The sequence below is a fragment of the Mytilus galloprovincialis genome, chromosome 7, assembly GCF_965363235.1.
Source record: "Mytilus galloprovincialis chromosome 7, xbMytGall1.hap1.1, whole genome shotgun sequence".
Taxonomy (NCBI): Eukaryota; Metazoa; Mollusca; class Bivalvia; order Mytilida; family Mytilidae; genus Mytilus; species Mytilus galloprovincialis.
In genome coordinates, this window is record NC_134844.1 from 92,083,722 (window position 1) to 92,091,163 (window position 7,442).

General features: G+C 32.6%; 1 long non-coding RNA gene across 1 annotated transcript; it reads right to left on the bottom strand.

Annotated features, from left to right (window-relative positions):
- Positions 1-3,599: 3,599 nt before the first annotated feature.
- LOC143083987 (uncharacterized) lies at positions 3,600-4,759 on the bottom strand. Its single transcript, XR_012980967.1, has 2 exons — positions 4,653-4,759; positions 3,600-3,962 (listed from the first exon to the last, which is right to left on the bottom strand). It is a non-coding gene; the product is annotated as an uncharacterized LOC143083987 (long non-coding RNA).
- Positions 4,760-7,442: the final 2,683 nt, after the last annotated feature.

Below are 7,442 nucleotides of genomic sequence, written 5' to 3' on the forward strand. Positions count from 1 at the left end.
AATATAGATAGAGATAAACTGTAAACAACAATAATGTACAGCAAAGTAAGACCTACAAATAAGTCAACATGACCAAATTGGTCAATTGACCCCTTAAGGAGTTATTGCCCTTTTTTTTGTCAATTTTTAACAATTTTCATAAATTTGTACATTTTTACAAAATATTTTCCACTGAAACTACTAGGCTAAGTTCATTATAGATAGAGATAATTGTAAGCATCAAACATGTTTAGTAAAGTAAGATCTACGAACACATCACCATCACCAAAACACATAGACCAAGGTGAGCGACGCAGGCTCTTTAGAGCCTCTAGTTTTATATATAGTTTAGACCTTTGGTTTTCCCGTTTGAATGGGTTTATACTAGTCATTTTGGGGGATCCTTATAACTTGCTATTCGGTGTGAGCCAAGGATTCGTGTTGAAGGGGGTAATTTAACCTATAATAGTTTCCTGCTACAAACTGTGACTTGGATGGAGACTTGTCTCATTGGCACTCATACCACATCTTCTTATATCTATATATTCTTTCGATATGTTTAATTGGGGTCTGGAGCTGGCATGTCAGTTACTGCTAGTAGTTCTTTGTTAATTTATGAATCAGATTCATTTTGTGTAGTTTCTTTTGTTTACTATTTTGTCATTGGACTCGGATTTCTTTTAAACTGAGTTTTTCTGTGCATATTGCTGTACGTGTTTGTTTATTCTACATAAGCTAGATATAGTTGTATAGCGGGAGGGTTGAGATCTCACAAAGCATGTTTAGCCCCGCCGTATTGTTGCGCCTGTCCCAAGTCAGGAGACTCTGATCTTTGTTAGTTTTTTTATGTTTTTTTTTTAATCTAAGTTAAGTGTGACGTCCATTTTCACATAACTAGTATATATTTTTATTTAGAGACCAGCTGAAGCCCGCCTCTGGTTGCGGGATTTTTTCCTTGTGTTGAAGACTCATTGGTGGCCTTTGGCTGTGCTCTTTGGTTATGCTGTTGTCTCTTTGACACATTTTTTATTTCCATTCTCAATTTTATTGATTGATCAATTGATTGATTGATTGATTGATTGATTGATTGATTGATTGATTGATTGATTGATTGATCATTTTACTACAAGCAAAAGTCATGATCATTTGAGAATCCTTTATTTGTATTGTAGTGTTAATTTCACCATGCAATGAAACTCGACATTAATGTTTGTCTTAATATTAAATTTCTTTGTAAACTCTAAAATTACCGTCTGATTATAATAAGACACGCAAGAATAAAAAAAATATTTGGCCTTCAATGTCTCAACCTTTTTTAATGTGAGTAACTTGATTTTGATATTGCTTTTGCAAGTTTCCATAATAGATTTCCGGTAATTGTTCTGCATAAAACCCTATGGGAAAGCACATTAACTAAATTTTCCAAACGTTTATTGGAACCTATTGATTTGGCAAGGTGTTGCAACTTGTAATGTAAAAAAGTTACAGCCGATTGCACTGAGTGTGTAGCCAAAGGTAACCTATCCTTGGTTAGCTTGCTTGTATTATTAGGTTAGGTAAAAGAAGAGGGACGAAAGATACCAAAGGGACAGTCAAACTCATAAATCCAAAACAAACTGACAACGCCATGGCTACCCTCCTTTAAGAGTAGACTAGTTCGACAAATAACCAATTAATCTGTCTGTAGGACTAGGCTCCTTCTACATGAGGGTGGTGAACCTTACCTAGTTACTTCATAGTTCAGCTAACAAACCAGCGATCCAAAGATATTACCTTTGTCTACACACTCAATTTTAATCGGCTGTAATGAAAATGCGGAGTTTGTGAGACCAGGCTCAAGCAACCAGTCGGTAGCAGTCAGTTTTCAAATATATAAAAACACAAATATTGCATAAGACTCAAACGTACTTAAAATCTTTTTATTAATATATAACCACTATATCATCAGTTTTTAAAATATAATTAAGCAGTCAAAGACATTTTTCAATGAATTTTAAAATTTCATTTCTGGTTTATTTAAGAATTGAATGCTTTTTTTTTTGTTACTTCATTGAGGTGTAAAGCGATGACCGAAATACATTTTGTATGAAAAGCGGAAGCGCTTCATTCTGAAAATGTACGCACGGTCAACGCTTTTACAACCCTATGGAGTTACAAAAAGAAGCATTCAATATTTATAATTACATGTGTTAGCTAGGATCATGAAAACACGATTTTTATCAAGTTTTTATTAAATTCACCTTTGCACTTTATTGTGGGACCTCGTGTCATCATGGATAATGATTTTCGTTGTGTGATGTAACATGAGATGTGCAGTTAGCCAATCAGAATAACGAATTATAATGAAACATACATCTTATGTTATTACAGTGGGATTTCCAGTGACACTAGAACAATAGAAAAGTCACTCTTCTTATGAAAGAGATAGAAAAGGTCTAAGAACAGGAGAGACAATTTACACATAAAACCCGATATGCATAGGGATGAATATCTCTCAAAACACAAAACCATTATATAACTTTTATACAACCACTATAAATAAAGTATATGTTAAAGCTAAATGTGTTAATATATGATTTTTAAATTGCCAAACATGCTGTTAATTGAACAACCTATTGTTCAACATAGGGGTGTGTAAAAAACTGCCACATTTGACTGCATATTTTTCTTTTTTTTTGAAAAAAATATATATCAAACCTTAATAATGTAGCTTTCTGGGTATCCAATTTTTAACGTGTTCCGAAATGTAGTTTCGTCACAAGAATTTTTCAAAGTTGTGTCATTTTGTCTATATGAATGTCGGTAAATTCGTATGATCGAGCACACCGACAAGTATATCGTTGGGACAACTCGATATAATGTAATCAATATACGTGAAAGATTACCTAAAGTGAAGTTTATCAAAATCATCATAACATAATTGATCAACACATTATGTTTGAACAACATGAGTCCTACAATATAAGATTTAAAGGTGCATATCATTTACATTCAACGTTTTTATTGGATTTTTTTTACTACAATGTAACCTCGAGGTTCAACGTTGATAGTAAAAAAAAATCCCAGAAATTTTTTGAATGATATTGTAAATGATATGAACCTTCGAATTCTTATAACATCGGAATAGAAAATATGTGATCCGAATTAACCATGCACGTGTGCTGCAGAAGATTATGAACTTTTATGATGTACAGGGGGTAAGGGTTTTTCTTAAACAATATTATGATCCCAAATTTGATGAATTTTGTTGGCAATACTTTAATATACACACTACATACAGCAAAGTATATATTAAATCTCAATGTATTATAATTAGGAAAAATGTTTGACTCGGTAAAAAAAATCTTCCCCCTCCCCCCGTATTGCATGTAATGGTTTAAACCTAAAGGATTCGCACTAACTGCCTAAAAGGGGTCCGCTCCAGTCTTGAATCAGTGATTTTGTTTATCATAAACAAAATATTGTCTCACACTGAAAGGGTCAGCCGGGCAACATGCACAGCCCGGATTGTCAAAACAACTAAGATTTACAAAAACGATTACAAACAAAAACCATCAGTTGGACAATCTTACTGGAATCTGATTATCTCTACTGATAAATAATGCAACACTAATGACACATTTAAGTTTTGGAATGATTTTATTCACAAAGAATGTTTCTCATTGGTATACATTTCTATGCTCTTGTCTTTTCAGAGTTTATATTGGAAATTAAAAATTGCTGCATGAAAGACACTAGCTCCACATTCCTATGCATATGATTTTATATGTACGAGAATCATTCCATAAAATATCCGTTTGATATCCTTTCAATGCATGACACTGTCTAGTGGTTTTTCTGCCACAATTACAAGGAAAACCTGGCTAAACTTGTGCTAAATCAAACACTTGAATCTTACATCGCTATTGATGTTAAGCAATTATTTAAAGGGCCATCCGGAACTGTTGGGTTTTATGACAGTCTTCCTTCCATACACACCATCGCTGCAAAATAATTAGATGATTATAATATTATTTGGCAATCCAAAGAGAACCTGAAAACATCAGACCACAATAAACAGAGACCCCAAAAAAAGCCAATTTTACTTTACAATGAAATTGAAAAAGTAGTTAGTTACATGTCAAATCATCTTTTGGCTGTCGACAAAAAATAAATAAAATCTAAATTTCGTAGCATTTTACCACCCCCCCCCCCCCTTTTTTAACTGAATTTGTTCAAGGTATGGTGGTTTTACCCCTTTTCAGATTTCAGTATGTCATGTTGTATATCTTTTATAAATTAGATGAATTTCTAGCAAGTTTCTACGATATTCTTTATCATTTGACAAAATACTATGCATCTGAATTAAATTGTTTACTATTTGAAAAAGCGCCTTCTTTTACTTTAATTTACTTCCCTTTATTTCACATAGCAACAAATATTAAAAACTGCCACATTTGACTGCATATCAATTTTTTTTTCCCAAAAAAAATATATGTCAAGCAGCATAATTAACTTTACAAATTGGGAGAAAATCAAGATGTTCCGACTATAGGTTAGTATTAAAAAAAAATAATGAAAGGTTGGCATGATTCCAGGTTTGAACCCTGACGACACTTAAAATCGAAAATTCACTTATTTACCTATCATATGAAGATACGATGATGTGATAAACTTAACAATTAATAATTTACCTGGTGCATTATCATATTCATATTACGTTGACACGTCTCAGTTCGTCTGTGTTAGCTCATTTCAAGCTCGTAAACAATGTACACCACTTTCCGATGTTCTTTACCGATTACCTCTAGTCAGAAGAGCCCACTGTTTACAGGGGCGATAATATTTTGTCACCGGTTCACGCACTGATTATTAGTTATATAAAGCCAAAATCAATCGCTTTCGATATATTACACAGCGTACTGCCCGCTCTACATTTTAAATAGTCAACACTTGGAGTGTTTATAGAATCGTAAAAAATTATGATTTTTTTTAATGATGGCATTGGGTGAAATAGCTTTCCTTATTATCGGCATCCTGTCAAGTAGTTCATGAAAAGTAACAATAATTCTGCATTAAAAGAAAAGAAAGTTGCACTCGTGCTTTAAATTTGTTTTGCCACACAAAACTGTTTTTACAAAACATTCTACCTCTGAACTAGTGGATTTCGCTTAAATATGACTGGACAAAGGTTTATTTTTTGTATTCAAAGTATGGTGGGCAAGTAAATTATTTATTAGCTTAAAAAAGATTGATCCGTGCTATAAATTAACTTGTAATTTTGATCAAGTAGGCCCTAGATCTCTAGCTTACGTTCTCACCTAGAGCAGATAAAAGTATTGCGGCAGCCGCAGCATTTTTTTATTAACTGTCTGTGGTAAGGGTTTTTGTAGGGTATACGACCTCAACTTTAGACCTACTTTAGAACAAAAAACTAAGCAGAACAACACCCTGGATTTTTCTACTGTAGACCCCAGCTACCCAGCTTCCCTTTGCACCTAGTGAGGACAATTTGTATTACATTTTCGGTAAGGATGGGGTTCGGTGTTCGACCCCAACTTTGGACCTATCTTTGAAAAAAAATAAGCTAAACAGCAACCTTGATTTTTTTCTCCAGCAGACACCAGCTACCAAGCTCCCCTTTACACATTGTTCGGACAGAAGTATTTCCGTAGACATTTGTTTATTAACTTTTATGTTATAATGGGGTAGGGTGGGTTACTGCGGTCCACTTGAAAAAAATGTACAGGGACTCCAATGTTGTGTGGTCTATGCAGAACAATTACCGGAAATCTATGGTAGTTTGCAAAATAATAGTCTTTTTTTATAATGTGATATGTAAAATGTTGGTAAATAATGAAAGCATGCTTCTGAATTAATAGACATAGAAATAAAGAGAAACCATATGATAACCAATAGCAATCTCCCAGAGACAAACTAACGTTCATTAAGGCAACTAGTATGATGGTCTGGATTCGGGGTTCTTAATTTCTGTTTTCTGTGATATTTTATGCCATATTTCTCTATTCGTTATACTTTTTGACAATTATTCTTTTATCATTACATTTTAACACCATTATTCTAGCTATTTTATTTATTTCTTGGTCCATTGTCTCTATTGTTTATATTTTTTGTCCACTATTCCAAATTCCATAATCCCCCATCAACGACCTCTAGTTAATGTCACCTTATAGTCTTCACAAATAAGCAAAATTAATACCTTATAGGCTCCTAATGACAAACCAATTTAATATCTCAGTTTGAATTGTGAAATTGCGGAAATTTTGAAAATTAAATCAAGCAAAACACATTATCGTCCTCGTAGTTCGTAAAATACTGACAGATGGATCTTGGTCATCAATTCTACTAATCTTGGATCGACCTTTCTAAACTTAAAAGTAATAAAGTTCACGCATCCATATTGTTCCGATTGCTAAAGACTTTTGCATCCGTCGACATTATCTTCGATTGAAGTAGTATTGATCTGACAACCGCTGTGCATGTATACTTTAACGACCTTTAAATGAATGACAAATGACAACATTGTCATTTTTTGAATGACAATTAAACTGTGTTGGAAAGATAACATAAATACACTTTCGTTTTTCGTTTTTTGCTTTTGTGAAATCAAAAATGAAAAATGAAAACACTTTCATTTTTCGATTTTAGTTTTTTGAGAAATCAAAATTGAAAAATGAAAATACTTTTGTTTTTCGTTTTTTGTTTGTGAAATCAAAAACGAAAAACAAAAACACTTTTGTTTTTCATTTTTATTTTTAAGAAATCAAAAACGAAAAATGAAAACACTTTCGTTTTTCCTTTTGGTTTTTAAGAAATCAAAAACGAAAAATGAGAACACTTTCGTTTTTCATTTTGGTTTTTATGAAATCAAAAACGAAAAATGAAAACACTTTCGTTTTTTGTTTTTTGTTTTTGATATTTCAAAACGAAAAACGAATGGACGCAGATATACACGGACCATTAACTCACTGAGATTTTAATTTAGAATTTATAATTGTTCACAAAGATTTTAGGTTGTTTGCGGTTTTGCTTTCTTTTATTTGGTAGATGGGACACATAATAAATGAGTACAGACATGCACCGATCAAAGATCAATGTATTTTACTAGGAAACTTGTTACATGTATCAATTAAAAGTGTCATGTTGACCTGGAATAATTTGGCCGGCACAATCCGGCATTTTCACACGATAAGTACAATATTAAATACTTTCCTTGTATACAACCCATAATGATTGATTTATTATTCATGTTTTAAGTGTTTTGACTTTGAAATTTCTATAAATGTATGCCGTATAAAGTCTAGAAAAATTAAACACAGGAAAAAAAAAGAAATCATCGAAATTTATTCCATGCCTTAAAATTCTCAAAATACATGGAACATGGGCATAACTGTATGTTATCAAGACAAACTTCTTCGTCGAATGAATTGTGAAAATCAGCATGAAATAGGCAATGGTTTTGA